Below are 21,991 nucleotides of genomic sequence, written 5' to 3' on the forward strand. Positions count from 1 at the left end.
AGTTTTGCATTCTTTTGGGATTTTGTGGAGATCTAAAGATTATTGGGGACTTGAGAAAATGAAAGGGGCTTTAGCATGTCCACTGCCAGCCGAGAATCTGTTTGTGCCATTGTAAAAGGATGTCACACAACATGATTTTAGCCCCAATTTAGCTGTCCCAGACCAGTTTTTGAGATCGGAGACTAAATCCCCATGTCGCTGCCAACTCGGGGCGCGCGGCTGTCACTGATGCTCGTTTAATGTAAACGGGTCAGAGATGCAATCTGAGGGCTACCAATCCCGTCTTTGAGCAGTCCCAGACCCCCAATATTTTTATCGGCACAAAATCTGCAATGCTCTTGTAGTGTGAGATGTGCAACAACAGGTTCTGAGAATTGTGATCAGCAATAGCCAATTAGAGCTCACCAGAGAAGAAGCCAGTGAGATGATGACGTTGTTTCGCATCACCCAGAATGTGTAGACTCTCGAGCAGGAGCAATAACTACTGGCATGCATTTCTACTTGCTTATAACTGAAGCCAAAGTGTCAAGTCAAGTGTCAAATCAAGCAATGTTTCTCAATTCAAAATGTTGGCTAGAAATATCAACTCTGTATGGAAGTGTGAATGTCTGACTGAAAACATTTTTTTCTTAGGCTGCTTGTGCCACAGCTCGTTCTAGCTACATTAACAATCACATCATCACATCATTGTTTTCACGAGACAGCCTGGTGGTATGGAGAATCCTCAAGCCCAAGTACGACCAGTGCCTTCTAAGATTTCGGCTGCCATGGATCAAATGTAGAGCAAGGTTGGTGGTAGTACAGGTGGTGTAAAAATTGGTTGAAAATTTGTGATTGTAGGCTTACTGTTTTAATAATGAATCTTAGACTTTAAACAAACTGGGCCAGTTTCCCCAACACAGATTAATCTTATTCAAAGGAGAATATCCCGGAGTGACCCAGAAACAAACCCACTGTGTTCGATCATTTCTGATCTTTGCCTGTCTTCACTGAGCTCCTAAAATGGCCAGATGTGTCTTACCCATAGAGGATGATAGAGGCCTCTAGTGGCCAAATGCCTGTATTAGCATGGGCAGCATCATTGAGGACTTTCTCTACCAGCACCATTGAGGACTGGTAGAGAAAACAAGACACCCCACTCCTTAATTTGTCATGGCAGGGCCACTCAGGTCTACTTATTGCCCCTGCCCCGCAGAGGCTGTGCCCCAGAAGCGAAGACATCTCACTGGCTAATTCTGTCTGGTCGAGGCAGGGTGGGTGGGGAGAGCGGGGAGGAGACAATAAGTATACCAGTGCCATGGTCTCACACGGGAGAAGATCTAGACAACAATGAGTACATAGCAGCAATAGTCATTTTAAACGCACATACCTCACTCCTGGTAGCTACTGTCCACCTACAATAACCCCCTCAAAAAGCACTGTTATATCAAAAAACAACTTTCACGCTATCATTATGGGAGATTTTAATGCCAAACACACCGATTTTAACTGCAACCCCACAAAACGCTCACGAAGAGCACTAATGGGCATCCTTGACAGTACAAACCTCACCATCATCAACAACCACAAACCCACACACATCCACTCCTCCACCTCCACTGCAGACATCCTCGACCTTGTCCTCTGCTCCCGGATTTGGAGCCAAACTCTTCAGCTTCTCCGTCAGCCATGACGTCAGAAGTGACCACCTTCCCATCCTTTCCTCCTTTTTACTTCAACTACAACAAGAAAATGCATGTGCGCATGTGCACATTATGGTATCACACGGAATATGCTTGACAGGGAGAGATGCTCCAATGTCTGAACATCTTTTAAACAGATTTAGTGTCGCCAGTGAGATGTGTGATGATGATGTGATACTTCATACCCAGTAACTTCATTCAAAAAGGGACACAAATTGTATTGACTTTAATTCGCTTTCTTTTTTGTTTCGGTTCGGCAAGCAACATGCATCATACACATATGCCTCCCAGGCTGTAGTTCAGTTAGACCCTCTTCAGTGATTGAGATTCCACATAACTATGATCGCATTTGGATATCATGAAATACACTACATGACCAAAAGTATGTGGACACCTGCTCATAGAACATCTCACTCTAAAATCATGGGCATTAATATGGAGTTGGTCCCCCCTTTGTTGCTATAACAGCCTCTACTCTTCTGGGAAGGATTTCCACGAGATGTTGGAACATTGCTGTGGGGACTTTCTTCCATTCAGCCACAAGAGCATTATGTATTTAGGCCTGGCTAGCAGTCGGCTTTCCAATTCATCCCAGAGATGTTCAATGGGGTTGAGGTCAGTGCTCTGTGTAGGTCAGTAAAGTTCTTCCACACCAATCTCAACAAACTATTTCTGTATGGAACTTGCTTTGTGCACGGGAGCATTTTCATACTGAAACAGGAAAGGGCCTTCCCCAAACTGATGTCTAGAATGTCACTGTATGCTGTAGCGTTAAGATTTCCCTTCACTGGAACTAAGGGGCCTAGCCCAAACCATGAAAAACATCCCCAGACCATTATTCCTTATCCACCAAACTTTACAGTTGACACTATGCATTTGGGGCAGGTAGTGTTCTCCTGGCATCCGCCAAACCCAGATTTGTCCGTCGGACAGCCAGATGGTGAAGCGGGATTCCACTACTCCAGAGTCCAAAGGCGGCAAGCTTTACACCACTCCAGCCGATGCTTGGCATTACGTATGAAATTAGGCTTGTGGCGGCTGCTCGGCCATGGAACCCCATTTTATGAAGCTCCCGACGAACAGTTATTGTTCTTGTGGTTCCAGAGGCAGTTTGGAACTTGGTAGTGAGTGTTGTAACCGAGGACAGATCATTCATCACTTGGTGGTCACGTTCTGTGAGCTTGTGTGGCCTACCACTTCGCGGCTGAGACGTTGATGCTCCTAGACATTTCCACTTCACAATAACAGCACTTACAGTTGACCGGGGAAGCTCTAGCAGGGCAAACATTTGCCAAACTGACTTGTTGGAAAGGTGGCATCCTATGACGTTGCCACGTGGAAAGTCCCTGGCATGCTGTCAATTAACTTCTGGGCCACATCCTGACTGATGGCAACCCATTCATTCATAGTCAATGCATGAGTTTGTCAGAATTTTGGGGTTTTGTTTGTCCATCCGCCTCTTGAGGATTGACCACAAGTTCTCAATGCGATTAAGGTCTGGGGAGGTTCCTGGCCATGGACCCAAAATATCGATGTTTTGTTCCCCGAGCCACTTAGTTATCACTTTTGCCTTATGGCAAGGTGCTCCATCATGCTGTAAAATGCATTGTTCGTCACCAAACTGTTCCTGGATGGTTGGGAGAAGTTGCTCTCAGAGGATGTGTTGGTACCATTCTTTATTCATGGCTGTGTTCTTAGGCAGAATTGTGAGTGAGCCCACTCCTTTGGCTGAGAAGCAACCCCACACATGAATGGTCACAGGATGCTTTACTGTTGGCATGACACAGGACTGATTGTAGCGCTCACCTTGTCTTCTCCGGACAAGATTTTTTCCGGATGCCCCAAACAATCGGAAAGGGGATTCATCAGAGAAAATAACTTTACCCCAGTCCTCAGCAGTCCAATCCCTGTAGCTTTTACAGAATATCAGTCTGTCCCTGATGTTTTTCCTGGAGAGAAGTGGCTTCTTTGCTGCCCTTCTTGACACCAGGCCATCCTCCAAAAGTCTTCACCTCACTGTGCATGCAGATGCACTCACACCTGCCTGCTGCCATTCCTGAGCAAGCTCTGTACTGGTGGTGCCCCGATCCCGCAGCTAATCAACTTTAGGAGACAGTCCTGGCGTCTGCTGGACTTTCTTGGGTGCCCCGATGCCTTCTTCACAACAATTGAACCGCTCTCCTTGAAGTTCTTGATGATCCGAGAAATGGTTGATTTAGGTGCAATCTTACCGGCAGCAATATCCTTGCCTGTGAAGCCCTTTTTGTGCAAAGCAATGATGACGGTGTGTGTTTCCTTGCAGGTAACCATGGTTGACAGAGGAAGAACAATGATTCCAAGCACCACCCTCCTTTTGAAACTTCCAGTCTGCTATTCAAACTCAATCAGCATGACAGAGTGATATCCAGCCTTGTGCTCATCAACACTCACACCTCTGTTAACGAGATAATCACTGACATGATGTCAGCTGGTCCTTTTGTGGCAGGGCTGAAATGCAGTGGAAATGTTTTGGGGGGATTCAGTTCTTTTGCATGACAAAGAAGGACTTTGCAATTCATTGCAATTTATCTGATCTTTCAAGACTAGTCATTCAACTGAGACTGCTCTTCTCTGTATCACGGAGGCGCTCCGCACTGCTAAAGCTAACTCTCTCTCCTCTGCTCTCATCCTTCTAGACCTATCGGCTGCCTTCGATACTGTCAGATCAGATCCTCCTCTCCACCCTCTCCGAGTTGGGCATCTCCGGCGCGGCCCACGCTTGGATTGCGTCCTACCTGACAGGTCGCTCCTACCAGGTGGCGTGGCGAGAATCTGTCTCCTCACCATGCGCTCTCACCACTGGTGTCCCCCAGGGCTCTGTTCTAGGCCCTCTCCTATTCTCGCTATACACCAAGTCACTTGGCTCTGTCATAACCTCACATGGTCTCTCCTATCATTGCTATGCAGACGACACACAATTAATCTTCTCCTTTCCCCCTTCTGATGACCAGGTGGCGAATTGCATCTCTGCATGTCTGGCAGACATATCAGTGTGGATGACGGATCACCACCTCAAGCTGAACCTCGGCAAGACGGAGCTGCTCTTCCTCCCGGGGAAGGACTGCCCGTTCCATGATCTCGCCATCACGGTTGACAACTCCATTGTGTCCTCCTCCCAGAGCGCTAAGAACCTTGGCGTGATCCTGGACAACACCCTGTCGTTCTCAACTAACATCCGTAGAGTACGACCCTGCCTCACACAGGAAGCGGCGCAGGTCCTAATCCAGGCACTTGTCATCTCCCGTCTGGATTACTGCAACTCGCTGTTGGCTGGGCTCCCTGCCTGTGCCATTAAACCCCTACAACTCATCCAGAACGCCGCAGCCCGTCTGGTGTTCAACCTTCCCAAGTTCTCTCACGTCACCCCGCTCCTCCGCTCTCTCCACTGGCTTCCAGTTGAAGCTCGCATCCGCTACAAGACCATGGTGCTTGCCTACGGAGCTGTGAGGGGAATGGCACCTCAGTACCTCCAGGCTCCGATCAGGCCCTACACCCAAACAAGGGCACTGCGTTCATCCACCTCTGGCCTGCTTGCCTCCCTACCACTGAGGAAGTACAGTTCCCGCTCAGCCCAGTCAAAACTGTTCGCTGCTCTGGCTCCCCAATGGTGGAACACACTCCCTCACGACGCCAGGACAGCGGAGTCAATCACCACCTTCCGGAGACACCTGAAACCCCACCTCTTTAAGGAATACCTAGGATAGGATAAAGTAATCCTTCTGTGGTCCTTCTGTAGCTCAGTTGGTAGAGCATGGCGCTTGTAACGCCAGGGTAGTGGGTTCGATCCCCGGGACCACCCACACGTAGAATGTATGCACACATGACTGTAAGTCGCTTTGGATAAAAGCGTCTGCTAAATGGCATATATTATTATTATATATATATTATTCTCATCCCCCCTTAAAAGATTTAGATGCACTATTGTAAAGTGGCTGTTCCACTGGATGTAATAAGGTGAATGCACCAATTTGTAAGTCGCTCTGGATAAGAGTGTCTGCTAAATGACTTAAATGTAAATGTAAATGTAATCTGATCACTCTTCATAACATAACATTTTGTATATGCATATTGGCATCATACAAACTGAGGCTGCAAACTTTGCGAAAATGTATATTTGTGTCATTCTCAAAACCTTTGGCCACGACTGTACATGTAGGTGTGGGTGAAGTGACTACACATAGATAATAAACAACGAGTTGCAGCAGTGTACAAAGGGGAGGGAGGTCAATGTAAATTGTCCAGTGGCAATTTTATTAATTGTTCAGCAGTCTTATGGCTTGGGGGTAGAAGCTGTTGAGGAGCCTTTTGGTCCTAGACTTGGCATTCTGGTACCTCTTGCCGTGCGGTAGCAGGGAAAACAGTCTATAACTTAGGTGACTGGAGTCTCTGACAATTTTATGGGCTTTCCTCTGACACCGCCTATTGTATAGGTCCTGGATGTCAGAAAGTTTGGTCCCAGTGATGTACTGGGCCGTTCTCACTACCCTCTGTTGCGCCTTATGGTCAGATGCCGAGCAGTTGCCACCAGGCGTTGATGCAACATGTCAGGATGCTCTAGATGGTGCAGCTGTAAAACCTTCTGAGGATCTGGGAACCCATGCCAAATCTCCTGAGGGGGAAAAGATTTTGTTGTGCCCCCTTTACTACCGTCTTGTTTGGACCATGATAGTTTGTTGGTGATGTGGACACCAAGGAACATGAAACTCTTGACCCACTCCACTACATCCCCGTCAATGTTAATGGGGGCCTGTTCAGCCCGACTTTTCCTGTAGTCCATGATCAGCTCCTTTGTCTTGCTCACATTGATGGAGAGGTTGTTGTTCTGGCACCACACAGCCAGTTCTCTGACCTCCTCCCTATAGGCCGTCTCAACGTTGTTGGTGATCAGGCCTACCACTGTTGCGTCGTCAGCAAACTTAATGATGATGTTGGAGTCGTGTTTGGCCAGGCAGTTGTGGGTGAACAAGGAATACAGGAGGAGACTAAGTACACACCCCTGAGGGGCCCCAGTGTTAAGGATCAGCGTGGCAGACGTGTTGTTGCCTACTCTTACCACCTGGGGGCGGCCTGTTAGGAAGTCCAGGATCCAGTTGCAGAGGGAGGTGTTTAGTCCCAGAGTCCTTAGCTTAGTGATGAGCTTCATGGGCATGTTGAACGCTGACCTGTAGTCAATGAACAGCATTCTCACATAGGTGTTCATTTTGTCCAGGTGAGAAAGGGCAGTGTGGAGTGCAATCGAGATTGAGTCATCTGTGGATCTGTTGGGGCGGTATGTGAATTGGAGTGGGTCTAGGGTGTCCGGGAGGATGCTGTTTATGTGAGCCTGACCAGCCTTTCAAAGCACTTCATGGCTACCGATGTGAGTGCCATGGGGCGGTAATCATTTAGGCAGGTTACCGTTGCTTCCTTGGGCACAGGGACTATGGTGGTCTGCTTGAAACATGTAGGTATTACAGACTCGGTCAGGATAAGGTTGAAAATGTCACTGAAGACACTTGACAGTTGGTCCACTCATGCTTTGAATACACGTCCTGGTAATCCATCTGGCCCAGCGCCTTTGACAATGTTGACCTGTTTAAAGGTTTTGTTCACATCTGCTACCGAGAGCGTTATCACACAGTCATCCAGAACAGCTGGTGCTCTCATGCATGCTTCAGTGTTGCTTGCCTCGAAGCGAGCATAAAAGGCATTTTGTTTGTCTGGTAGGCTCGCGTCACTGGGCAGCTCGCGTCTGGGTTTCCCTTTGTAATCTGTAATAGTTTTCAAGCCCTGCCACATCCGGTCTTGCATCAGAGCAAGTGTAGGATTCAATCTTAATCATGTATTGACGCTTTTCTTGTTTGATGGTTTGTCTGAGGGCATAGAGGGATTTGTTACAAGTACCCGGATTAGTCTCTCGCTCCTTGAAAGTGGCAGCTCTAGCCTTTAGCTCGATGTGGATGTTGCCTTTAATCCATGGCTTCTGGTTGGGATATGTACATACAGTCAGTGTGGGGACGATGTCATTGATGCACTTATTGATGAACCCAATGAATGAGGTGGTGTACTCCTCAATGCCATTGGATGAATCCAGGAACTTATTCCAGTCTGTGCTAGCAAAACAGTTCTGTAGTGTAGCATCCGGATCATTTGACCACTTCAGTATTGAGCGAGTCACTGGTAAGTTAGTTTTTGCTTGTAAGCAGGAATCAGGAGGATAGAATTATGGTCAGATCTGCTAAATGGAGGGCGGGGGAGAGTTTTGTATGCATCTCTGTGTGTGGAGTAAAGGTGGTCTAGGATTATTTATTTTTTGGTTGAACGTGACATGCTGGTAAAAATTTGGTAAAACTGATTTAAGCTTGCTTGCATTAAAGCCCCCGGCCACTAGGAGCGCCGCTTCTTGGTGAGCATTTTCTTTTTTGCTTAAGGCCTTTAGAGTTGGTTGAGAGAGGTCTTAGTGCCAGCTTCGTTCTGTGTTGGTAAATAGACGGCTATGAATAATGCAGATGAGAACTCTCTTGGTAGATAGTGTGGTCTACAGCTTGTCATAAAGTACTCTACCTCAGGCGAGCAATACCTCGAGACTTCTTTAATATTAGACATCGCCCACCAGCTATTATTGACAAATAGACACAAACCCCACCCCTCGTCGTACCAGAGGTAGCGTCTCTGTTCTGCCGGTGGATAGAAAATCCTGCTAGCTCTATATTGTCCGTATTGTCGTTCAACCACATCTCGGTGAAACATAAGATGTTACGGTTTTTGATGTCCCGTTGGTAGGATAATCTAAATCGTAGGTCATCAATTTAATTTTCCAATGATTGCACGTTAGCAAGAAGAACAGATTGCAGTGGGAGATTACTCGCTAGCCTACGAATTCTCAGGAGGATGCCTGATCTGCAGCCCCTTTTCCTGTGTCTTTTCTGGATGCAAAAGGCGTGGATCTGGGCCTGTTCCAGTGAAAGCAGGATATCCTTCTCGTCGACTCGTTAAAGGAAAAAGTGTCTTCCAGTCCGCGGTGAGTAATCGCTGTTCTCATGTCCAGAAGTTATTTTTGGTTATATTTTTGGTAGCAGCAACATTATGTACACAATAAGTAAAAAAATAAGTTACACAAAACGCAAAAAAAAAAATAAATAGCACAATAGCTTGGGAGAATGTAAAAAGTCAGCCATGTTCTTCCGTGCCATCTTCTTTTGTGAAAGCCGGACTGGAACCTACACTGAGCCAACACAACCCTATACCCAGAAAATAACCACACCAAGCCAAACCCTTTTTTTTATATCTTATATAATTTCTTAGTTATCTCTTATCTTTTATCCTAATAAAGTTTGTTTTAAATAAAATCATTTCAGGAAATCACATTGGATGAATGCCTACAGGGAAACTACTTGACCCAAGAGCACAAATCACACTTCAAACCAAAACCATTTAAGCAGGAAAATGCCTTGATCTAACCACACCCTCCCATCCTCAATCCTTGCCTGCATTGCCACTTCCTCCCAAGCGAACTATATGGACAGAAAAGAGCAGAAGCTCTGAGTTGTCCCATCAGTCCCAGTTAGTCTTAATCTGTCATGCGGGAAAGCAAGCTCATGCAAGACAGGGAATGCCCATTTACACAGACAGGAACCTTGACCATTTTTTCCAATAGGTAACATCTTCATTTATCCACCATCTTTGCTTTCATAATTTTGAAGTTGTCTACTGGGTGAGACTTCCTATGGGTTATTAAGGAAGGATCACCTGAATCCTTCTGGGTCACCAGGAGGGACACCAATGAATAATACTCGTGGGCAAACATTCCAAAACTGCAGGTGGCAGTAAATTGCCAACCTTGGCTGTATACCTGTTCAAACAACACGCTCCAGGTGGCGTTATGCACCCTTTCAGTTTGTTTACCAACTCAAAGAAGTGTTAGAAGAAGAAAATGTACTACATCAAAATGGAGATTGCCTCAATGGCGCTGCCAAACATGGTCTATTACAAGATAGCCGAGTGACTGTTCTAACAATGGAAATACATGCCCTCAATGTTTGAAAGCAGGAAAGATCAGGGTGACCATTCTAGCCAATTAGTCGTTGCTGGAATGCCACGTACATCCACTTAAATACCAGAACATTAGCAACAGCCTAAACATTACAAAATGTATTTTGATAATATACGCCTCACATAATTCAACACTCTCTCATAGACCTTCATACAAAAATAGTCTTATCTCACACGGTCAGATTTTGTGGCAGAGTAAATCCTCTCGCTTCGCCTCTTCCTCTCTGGTGCTGCCTGTGCGCTCAAAGTCGCCATAATGGAAACGATATAGGGATGCTTCCTTTTTCATTCTCTGTGGTGTTACCATAGGAACTGACAAAGTGATCTTTAGCTCAGCATTCATGGAGGATTGGAGAATCTGCTCAATGATATAATTTATAGTCATAGAAGTTTTCCCGGACATGGATTAAAGGGGTAATCCGGGACTGGAACATCCATTTTTGGATTTAAATGAATGAATGATATACTGTATAGCCATTCATTCTAAAATAATAGAACTTATAAATCACTCATGAGTTTAGTTCAACTGTTATTCCCCATCAGAACTATGCATTTGCTTTACTCCATTGTTTGTAAACTGTATGTGTTTAAAACATGGTTAAAACTATCATTTGGATTTCATGGATGGTCAGTCCAAGCACCCATAGCTCTGCCTACTAATTTGAGAGTGGTTCTATTTCTCCAGACCCATCCTTTAGCTGATTTCCCCTTTAAGTATAGTCCTGCATACTAAAAGGCTATTTCAATTCAGTTTTTAAATCATTTTTCTTTTAGGATCTGGAAATTTGATTTGTTGTCAGGTCTTACAGGTCATTTTTGTGTGAACTCAATTTCACCTCTTAATTGGTCAACATCACAATGATAGGAGTGTCATGAATCTTGCCTTTAAATCACCTGTCAAGTGGTTTGTGTTTCTGAACACTCTGGTATTATGCATGTCAATTTGCATGTTAATGTACAATCAACGTGTGAAACTTAATGGGAATGAGTCATAAACAGGAAGGAAGCAACTATATTACCTCACTCCTTTTCCCTTACCCTCCTTCCTCAGCCCTCCCTCCTCTTCCTCAGGCTGGATAGGAGTTGGATTTAAGAACTGTTTAGCTCTTTCTTAGTTGTCTTTCTTTGAATAATCTAGTCACTTTTTCTTCCTCGCCTCCTTCTCAAAACATATTGGAGGAGAAGATCCAAAGTCCCTCCCCTTCTACTCTAATGAGATTTCAGGAGGCAAATAAATAGAATGTAAGTGATGGAGGAAAGATCATTCAGAAATATGTTTAATACTAAAGGGACATAGCCAATTAGGACAACATTGTTGTATAAGTAACTGATATACAATACATGACCAAAAGTATGTGGACACATGCTTATCTAACATCTCATTCCAAAGTCAAGGGGATTAATATAGAGTTGGTCCCCCCTTTGCTACTATATAACAGCCTCCACTCTTCTGGGAATGCTTTCAACTAGATGTTGGAACATGCAGTGACTTGCTTCCATTCAGCAACAAGAGCATTAGTGAGTGTGTGTGTGTGTGTGTGTGTGTGTGTGTGTGTGTGTGTGTGTGTGTGTGTGTGTGTGTGTGTGTGTGTGTGTGTGTGTGTGTGTGTGTGTGTGTGTGTGTGTGTGTGTGTGTGTGTGTGTGTGTGTGTGTGTGTGTGTGTGTGTGTGTGTGTGTGTGTGTGTGTGTGCAACTACATTTCTTGAAGTTGGTGTAAAATGGTTGTTCATCATTGGTCCATCAGGAGATTGCATATGGAAAAGTATAGGTCTGTAATTCCATCAGATGCATGACATTGAAAGTGCTACTGAGAGCAAAGTGTGGACCATCGCATTTACCAGTTCTCTCTTGCCGTCTCTCTGTATCAGACCACTACCTGGGGTAACAACTTAGAAACATTTTCAAACACAGCCTCTCTCTAGCTGCCTCTCAATGCTTATGGCTCCCTTTCCTCCCATGAGTCCCCCCCAACGATAGGTCCCCTGATTACGCTAGCTGTCGGAGACTGGCGGTAATTGCGGCTCTGTGATGGTAGCTGTTTTTGTGTTCTCCTCCATCTTTAATGAAAGTGGCATTATGTTGTCACTCACCAGGCCGCCACGCTTGATTGACGCGCCACCTTATTATTTCCCCCTGGAGATAGGACTTTAATGCCGTGCTCGTTGGTTCCATCCACTTATAAATCAAAGCTTGTGAAACCGTGGAGATTAAAACTGGTGGGAGACGACCTAAAGTTATGTGTTGTTTTTGATTTCGTGGAGATCTAAAGTTGATTGGGGACTTGAGAAAATGAAAGAGGCTTTAGCTTGTGCACAGCCAGGTGAGAATCTGTTTGTGCCATCTCTTGTTGTCTTGTTGTTGACTTGCTTTGATGATATTGCATGATAATATTGACCGACAAGGTGACAGAAATGGTGATGAGCTGAAGGGGAAGATGTCCTCAACGAAGCTCTATAAGCATTAAAGGGACATTATACTCCAAAATCAAAGTTTTTCAGATATTTTCAGGCTGCAAAAGTAATCTAGATGAGTCAACTGACAGCATCAGTTGTGTAGATCCAGCTATACACTGCAGCTTTGGAAATGATGTCTCGTGGACAGACACAGGTAACTAAATTGATGTGATGACTAATGAGGAACATTGTTCTTGTGAAATGTTTTTCATAACTGATTAGGCTATCTGGACCAACATGATTTTGCAGGTGTGTGCATCTTTCGAATTTCGGAAGGGGAGGGACCATTTGGCCCGTAGATTTGCCCGAGACTTGCAGAGAGAGTGGGGTGGAACTACTGACCTGCTTTCGCTACATCTCTACCCAGAACTTAATTGAGTATCTGGTGGAAGATTGCAGATCTGGGTTACCCAGATTTCTTAGTTGTGGAACGACCCTGGGTTTATAAGCGTGGATACCGACTCAGCTGCTCGAGCATTGTTTTGGGGCACAGTCGATAGCGCGCTGGAATTCGGGCTAGAAGGTCGAGGGTTCGAGACCTGCCCCTTGCCTGTTTCATTACATTGGTGTCAGAAGTGATCGGACCTTGCATCCACGACAGTGCGTGTGCTTGGCCAGTGAGCGCGTTCCTATAAGACGTAGAGTCGCAAGCTAGCGCGAGGACCCGCTCTTTGAAAGGAGGGAGTAGTGTATGACCCTGGGTTTAGCATAGCTAAGGTTGGTCAAAAAATGATCTGTGCTACACCAAACAGTACCTCTCCTATAACTCCCAGTAATGGAAAGTAATGGTGAAATCACATTATCTGGTGTAACAATCGGTAGCTAAGAGAACTGGTGATCAGCAGATGATGGGAGAGGTGGTCATTATGAAATTGCCATTCCAAAGAAACAGTCAGTAAGTTCAGGCAATACTTGTAAAGCTGTGGGAGGAGTGTTTTGACCAAACTGCCATTTAGCTCCTCATGAGTCATCTTGCTTGAAAACGAGCATAATGTCTAATACTCCGAGAGGGGTACAGTTCAGCTACAATGACACACGCAGAAAGAAATTATATTTTTGTATACAGAATCCACTCCATGAAGATGTGGATTCTGAACAAAAATTATACTTAGTTTGTACAGTTTGAACAACAGTTGAACCATGCTAGCGAGAGGGATCAACATTAAGGTAGACTAATTGTACATGCATAGAGTGCATTCGGAAAAGTATTCGAGACCCCAGCACTTTTTCCATTTTTTAAGCCATATTCTAAAATTGATTAAATGTATTTTTTTCTCTCATCAATCTACACACAATATTCCATAATGACAAAGTGAAAACAGGTTTACATATAAAAAAAAAATGTATACCTTATTTACATAATTATTCAGACCCTTTGCTATGAGACTCGAAGTCGAGCTCAGGTGCAGCCGGTTTCCATTGATTGAGACATTTCTAGAACTTGATTGGAGTCCACCTGTGGTAAATTCATTTTTTTTGGACATGATTTGGAAAGGCACACACCTGTCTGTATAAGGTTCTACAGTTTACAGTGCATGTCAGAGCAAACACCAAGCTATAAGGTGGAAGGAATTGTTCCGAGACAGGATTGTGGAAAGGTACCAAAACATGTATGCAGCATTGAAGGTCCCCAAGAACACAGTGGCCTCCATCATTCTTAAATGGAAGGAGTTTGGAACCACCAAGACTCTTTCTAAAACTGTCCGCCCGGCCAAACTGAGCAATCGAGGGAGAATGACCTTGGTCGGGGAGGTGAGCAAGAACCCGATGGTCACTCTGATAGAGCTCCAAAGTTCCTCTGTGGCGATGGGAGAACCTTCTAGCTGGACAACCATCTCTACAGCACTCCAACAATTAGGCTTTAATGGTAGAGTGGCCAGACGGAAGCAACTCCTCTGTAAAGGCACATGACAGACTGCTTGGAGTTTGCCAAAATGCACCAAAAGGACTCTCAGACCATGAGAAACAAGATTCTCTGGTATGATGAAACCAAGCTTGAACTCTTCGGGCTGAATGCCAAGCGTCATGTCTGTAGGAAACCTGGCACCATCCGTACAGTGAAGCATGGTGGTGGCAGCATCATAATGTGGGGATGTTTTTCAGCGGCAGAGACTGGGTCTACTCAGGATCCTTGATGAAAACCTGCTCCAGAGAACTCAGGACCTTAGACTGGGGGCGAAGATTCACCTTCTAACGGGACAATTAAACTAAGCAATGAAAATGGTTGTGCAGCGACGCTCCCAATCCAACCTGACAGAGCTTGAGAGGATCTGTAGAGAAGAATGGGAGAAACTCCCCAAATACAGGTGTGCCAAGCTTGTAGTGTCATACCCAAGAATGCTGTAATCGCTGCCAAAGGTGCTTCAACAAAGTACTGAGTAAAGGGTCTGAATACTTCTGTAAATGTGATATTTCAGGGTTTTTTTGTTATACAATTGCATCATTATGGGATGTTGTGTTGAGATATAAGTCATAGAGAAAACAAACATTTAATCAGTTTTAGAATAAGGCTGGAACATAACAAAATGTGGAAAAAGTCAAGAGGTCCAAATGCACTGTACAAGTGCACAGACACAGAGATTACATTTACAACAATATCTAGCCTAATAGAAAGAAATATGGTATAACCCTCGACCTTTGCACAGGGACCAGACCGTACAAATGAGCCTAGGTAGATACACAGACAGTATCTACCTACAGCCATGTCTATCAGACATGCTTAGGCAAATATTTTTTATAGTAAAACCAGCTCTAATTTTAGAGATTTAGAACAGTAAATTGTTATAGTATTGTTTCACCTCACTATTTGCTAGTAAACTTAGCTAGCTAGCTTGCTGGATATGCAATACTTGTTATTTACATCTGTTTGGAATCTTGTCTTGTGTCATGCCTATAATTTTGTGATTGAAATGCATCCAAGTTCATAATCAAAATCAAATCAAATGTAGTTGTCACATACACAATGGTTAGCAGATGTTAATGCAAGTGTAGCGAAATGCTTGTACTTCTTGTTCCAACCATGCAGTAATATCTCATAAGTAATTTAACCTAACAATTTCACAACAACTACCTCATACACACAAGTGTAAAGGAATGAATACGAATATGTACATAAAAATACATAAATGAGGGAAGGCCGAACGTCATAGGCAAATGCAGTAGATGGTATAGAGTACAGTATATACATATGAGATGAGTAATGTAGGGTATGAATACATATAAAGGGGCATTGTTTAAAGTGGCTAGTGATACATTACATCAAGATGGCAAGATGCAGTAGATGTACAGTATATACAGTGCCTTGCGAAAGTATTCGGCCCCCTTGAACTTTGCGACCTTTTGCCACATTTCAGGCTTCAAACATAAAGATATAAAACTGTATTTTTTTATGAAGAATCATCAACAAGTGGGACACAATCATGAAGTGGAACGACATTTATTGGATATTTCAAACTTTTTTAACAAATCAAAAACTGAAAAATTGGGCATGCAAAATTATTCAGCCCCTTTACTTTCAGTGCAGCAAACTCTCTCCAGAAGTTCAGTGAGGATCTCTGAATGATCCAATGTTGACCTAAATGACTAATGATGATAAATCATTATGGATGGCATAAGGTGAATGCACCAATTTGTAAGTCGCTCTGGATAAGAGCGTTTGCTAAATGACTTAAATGTAAATGTAAATAAATACAATCTACCTGTGTGTAATCAAGTCTCTGTATAAATGCTCCTGCACTGTGAGTCTCAGAGGTCCGTTAAAAGCGCAGAGAGCATCATGAAGAACAAGGAACACACCAGGCAGGTCCGAGATACTGTTGTGAAGAAGTTTAAAGCCGGATTTGGATACAAAAAGATTTCCCAAGCTTTAAACATCCCAAGGAGCACTGTGCAAGCGATACTATTGAAATGGAAGGAGTATCAGAACACTGCAAATCTACCAAGACCTGGCCGTCCCTCTAAACTTTCAGCTCATACAAGGAGAAGACTGATCAGAGATGCAGCCAAGAGGCCCATGATCACTCTGGATGAACTACAGAGATCTACAGCTGAGGTGGGAGACTCTGTCCATAGGACAACAATCAGTTGTATATTGCACAAATCTGGCCTTTATGGAAGAGTGGCAAGAAGAAAGCCATTTCTTAAAGATATCCATAAAAATTGTTGTTTAAAGTTTGCCACAAGCCACCTTGGAGACACACCAAACATGTGGAAAAGGGTGCTCTGGTCAGATGAAACCAAAATTGAACTTTTTGGCAACAATGCAAAACGTTATGTTTGGCGTAAAAGCAACACAGCTCATCACCCTGAACACACCATCCCCACTGTCAAACATGGTGGTGGCAGCATCATGGTTTGGGCCTGCTTTTCTTCAGCAGGGACAGGGAAGATGGTTAAAATTGATGGGAAGATGGATGGAGCCAAATACAGGACCATTCTGGAAGAAACCCTGATGGAGTCTGCAAAAGACCTGAGACTGGGACGGAGATGTGTCTTCCAACAAGACAATGATCCAAAACATAAAACAAAATCTACAATGGAATGGTTCAAAAATAAACATATCCAGGTGTTAGAATGGCCAAGTCAAAGTCCAGACCTGAATCCAATCGAGAATCTGTGGAAAGAACTGAAAACTGCTGTTCACAAATGCTCTCCATCCAACCTCACTGAGCTCGAGCTGTTTTGCAAGGAGGAATGGGAAAAAAGTTCAGTCTCTCGATGTGCAAAACTGATAGAGACATACCCCAAGCGACTTACAGCTGTAATCGCAGCAAAAGGTGGCGCTACAAAGTATTAACTTAAGGGGGCTGAATAATTTTGCACGCCCATTTTTCCGTTTTTGATTTGTTAAAGAAGTTTGAAATATCCAATAAATGTCGTTCCACTTCATGATTGTGTCCCACTTGTTGTTGATTCTTCACAAAAAAATACAGTTTTACATCTTTATGTTTGAAGCCTGAAATGTGGCAAAAGGTCGCAAAGTTCAAGGGGGCCGAATACTTCCGCAAGGCACTGTATATAGAGTACATATATATATGTATAGAGTACAGTATATACATATGACTTGAGTAATGTAGGGTATGTAAACATTATATGAAGTATCATTGTTTAAAGTGGCTAGTGATAAATGGTTTACATCAATTCTTCCATTATTAAAGTGGCTAGAGTTGAGTCAGTATGTTGGCAGCAGCCACTCAATGTTAGTGATGGCTGTTTAACAGTCTGAAGGCCTTAAGACAGAAGCTGTTTGTCAGTCTCTCGGTCCCCGCTTTGATGCACCTGTACTGACCTCCCCTTCTGGATGATAGCGGGGTGAACAGGCAGTGGCTCGTGTGGTTGTTGTCCTTGATGACCTTTTTGGCCTTCCTGTGACATCAGGTGCTGTAGGTGTCATGGAAGGCAAGAAGTTTGCCGCAGGTGATGCGTTGTGCAGACCGCGCCACCCTCTGGAGAGCCTTGCAGTTGAGGGCAGTGCAGTTACCATACCAGGCTGTGATACAGCCTGACAGGTTGCTCTCGATTGTGCATCTGTAAAAGTTTGTCAGGGTTTTGGGTGACAGGCCAATTTTTTCAGCCTTCTGAGGTTGAAGAGGTTCTTCACCACACTTGTCTGTTTTCTGCGGCTTCTTCACCACACTGTCTGTGTGGGTGGACCATTTCAGTTTGTCTGTGATGTGTACGCCCAGGAGTTAAAAATGTCCACCTTCTCCATTGCTGTCCCTTCAATGTGTATAGGGGGGTGCGTCCTCTGCAATTTCCTGAAGTCCACGATCTGCTCCTTTGTTTTGTTGGCGTTGAGTGAGAGGTTGTTTTCCTGACACCACACTCCGAGTGCCTTCACCTCCTCCCTGTAGGCTGTCTCATGTTGGTGATCAAGCCCACTATTGTTGTATTGTCTGCAAACTTGATGACAGTCGTGGGTGAATAGGGAGTACAGGAGGGGGCTGACCACACACCCTTGTGAGGCTCCAGTGTTGAGGATCAGCGAACTGTAGATGTTGTTTTCTACCTTCACCACCTGTGGGGCTGCCCGTCAGAAAGCCCAGGACCCAGTTGCACAGGGAGGGGTTGAGACCCAGGGCCTCCAGCTTGATGTTGAGCTTGGTGGGTACCATGGTGTTGAATGCTGAGCTGTAGTCAATGAACGGCATTCTTACATAGGTATTCCTTTTGTCCAGATGGGATAGGGCAGTGTGATGGCGAGTGCGTCATCTGTGGACCTGTCCGGTATGCAATCTCAAGTGGGTCTAAGGTGGTGGTGATATGATCCTTGACTAGACTCTCACAGCACTTCATGATGACAGAAGTGAGTGCTACGGGGCGGTAGTCATTTAGTTCAGTTTTCTTTGCCTTCTTGGGAACAAGAACAATGGTGGCCATCTTGGAGCATGTGGGGACAACAGACTGGGATAGGGAGTGATTAAATATGTCTGTAAACACACCAGCCAGTTGGTCTGCGCATGCTCTGAGGATGCGGCTTGGGATGCCATCTGGGCCAGCAGCCTTGCGAGGGTTAACATGTTTAAATGTTTTACTCATGCCAGCCACTGAGAAGGAGAGGGGGGTGGGGAGGGTGCAGTCTTTGTTAGCGATCCGCCACGGTGGCACTGTATTGTCCTCAAAGCGGGCAAAGAATGTGTTTAGTTTGTCTGGAAGCTTGACGCCGGTATCCGTGATTTGGCTGTTTTTGTTTTTGTAGTCTGTGATTTACTGTAGACCCTGCCACATACATCTCATGTCTGAGCCGTTGAATTGCGACTCCACCTTGTCCTTGTATCGGCATTTCACTTGTTTGATTGCCTTGCGGAGCGATTAACTACACTGTTTATATTCAGACATATCTCCAGACCTCTTTCCATGGTTAAATGCGATGAATCGCTTTTTCAGTTTTACTCGAATGCCGCCATTCATCCATGGTTTCTGGTTAGGGTAGGTTTTAATGTCACGGTGGGTATGACGTCACCAATGCACTTATTTATAAACGCACTCACCGAGACAGTGTACAGGTCAATATTGTCCTCTGAGGCTGATCGGAACATATTCCAGTCCACGTGATCAAAACAATCTTGGAGCGTGGCTTCCGATTGGTCAGACCAGCGTCCAATGGTTCTCGTCACTGGTACATCCTGTTTTGAGTTTCTGCCTATAAGCCGGGACGAGCAAGATGGCGTCGTGGTCGAATTTGCCGAAGGGAGGGCGGGGAGGGCTTTGTAAGCATTGCGGAAGTTAGAGTAGCAGTGGTCAAGAGTATTAGCCCTACGTGTCGTGCAATCAATATGCTGGAAGAAATTAGGTAGACCTGTTCTCAAATTTGCTTTGTTAAAAATTCCCAGCTACAATAAATCCAGCCTCAGGATGTATGGTTTCCAGTTTGCGTATAGTCCAGTGAAGTTCCTTCATGGCCGTCTTGGTGTCTGCTTGAAGGGGACTGTACACAGCTGTGACTATAACTGACGAGAATTCTCTTGGTAGGTAGAATGGCTGACATTTGATTACAAGGAATTCTAGGTTGGGTGAGCAGAAGGACTTTAATTCTTGTATGTTGTTATTATTACACCAAGAGTTGTTCATCATAAAGCATACACCCCCACCCTTCCTCTTCCCAGAGAGGTGTTTATCTCTGTGGGCGATGCATGGAGAAGCCCGGTGGCTGAACCGATTCCGACAACATAGCCCGAGGGAGCCATGTTTCCGTGAAACAGAGAATGTTACAATCTCTGATATCTCTCTGGAAGGAAATCCTTGCTAGAATTTCGTCTACCTTGATGTCAAGAGACTGGCAGAGAGCGTGTGCCCGCTTTCGAAGCCTGACCAGAAGACCACTCCGTCTGCCACTTCTGCATCGCCTTTGTTTTTGGTCAGCTGCTGGGATTAGATCCATTGTCCTGGGTGGTGGTCCGAAGAGAGGATTTGCTTCGGGAAAGTTGTATTCCTGGTAGCAATATTCGTAAGTTGCTCTTATATCCAATAGTTCTTCCTGGCTGTATGTAAGAAGACTTAAGATTTCCTGGGGTAACAATGTAAGAAATAATACATCAAAAAACTAAATGTTTCCTAAGAACGCGAAGCGAGGCGACCATCTCTGTCGACGCCATCTTTTGACACCTGGGAGACTTGATTAAAAATATTATGTAGAGCAATCATCCTTGACTGTATCAGTCTGAAACGGTTTTATCTTTTACCAGATCTGATGTGTTATATTCTCCTACATTAATTTCACATTTCCACAAACTTCAAAGTGTTTTCTTTCAAATAATATGAAGAATATTCATATTCTTACTTCAGGTCCTGAGCTACAGGCAGTTAGATTTGGGTATGTCATTTTAGGCGGAAATTGAAAAGAAGGGTCCAATTCCTTCCAAAAGAAGGGCCCAATCCTTCATTAAATGCTGCAGAAATGTTTTGGTACTCTTCCCCAGATCAGTGCCTCAACAGAATCCTGTCTCGGAGCTCTATGGACAATTCCATTCCTTCTACCTCATGGTTTTTGCTCACATGTACTTCTTCTTCTTTGGTACATTGGTGATCGCACAATTGAATGTGCATTCCGCCACCTACTGTGCAGGATGGAAACAGTTTTCCCAAAAAGAGAACAAAATATCAAAACAACTACCAAATTACCAAAATATCAACTAAATCAAACAACTTTTCTGTAAAAAATTTAATAAAACAGATCTCATCAAAAATAGAGGAAGGCCAGGACTAAAAACAAACAAAATATAACTATTGTAAAATAGATTGTGTCTGTAAAATATGTATAGTATGTATAAACTGAAGGTAGAAGCCTAAGTGTTATTGTTTATTAGTTTACTCCAATTGGGGGAGGGGTAATAAAGTAAGGTATATTCTAGAAAGATGTGTATATATATTTATGTGTATGTATGTGTATATGTGTATATGTGTATATATATATATATATATATATATATGTGTGTATATATATGTATATATATATATATATATATATATATATATATATATATATATATATATATATATATATGTATATGTATATATATATTTACCCAAAAATACATGAGGGATTGGAAATGATGCAGACAATTACGTTGATGGAAGCAACAATCTATCTACAATATTAAAGCTGATCCACCCCCTAAAAAAAATTGTAGGACCTTCTCAAGGATTATCAATGGAAACAGATGCACCTGAGCTCAATTTCGTAGTAGTAAAGGGTCGGAATACTTCTGTAAGTAAGATATCCGGGTTTTTTTTGTTTATACATTTTCCAAAAAATCTAAAAACCTGTTTTCGCTTTGTCATTATGGGGTATTGATGAGAGGAAAAATGTATGTAATCAATTTTAGAATAAGGCTGTAACGTAACAAAATGTGGAAAAAGTGAAGGGGTCTGAATACTTTCCGAATGCAAGTTCTCAAAGAAGGTGTGGATTACCAGTGGATTCTGAAGTGTATAATTGTGAGTAAAAGTTATGAAAGCATGAATTGACCTCTAAATGATCAATACATTTGTTACCCAGCTCAACATTTATCTCAGGTATGGTTTGATTTGAGGTTCTCTGACGCAGCTGGTGTGCTAACATTTTCCCTGGTTTCTCGCCATGTTCGTCATTTCGGTATCAAGATTTACTAATAAGATTCTCAGCTTGTCAAGTTGAAAGAAGATCAAACTCTGTCTGAAGTGTCAAACGTTGTTTTGGTAGGTCTCCGGATGAAGAGTGTGAATATTCCATATCCAAATCCCAGATTTTATTTGTAAATTCCCCTAGGCGTTGAATACTGCACTTCCTTAATCTTGCACTGTACTAA

The sequence above is a fragment of the Oncorhynchus keta genome, chromosome 2 (assembly GCF_023373465.1).
Source record: "Oncorhynchus keta strain PuntledgeMale-10-30-2019 chromosome 2, Oket_V2, whole genome shotgun sequence".
Taxonomy (NCBI): Eukaryota; Metazoa; Chordata; class Actinopteri; order Salmoniformes; family Salmonidae; genus Oncorhynchus; species Oncorhynchus keta.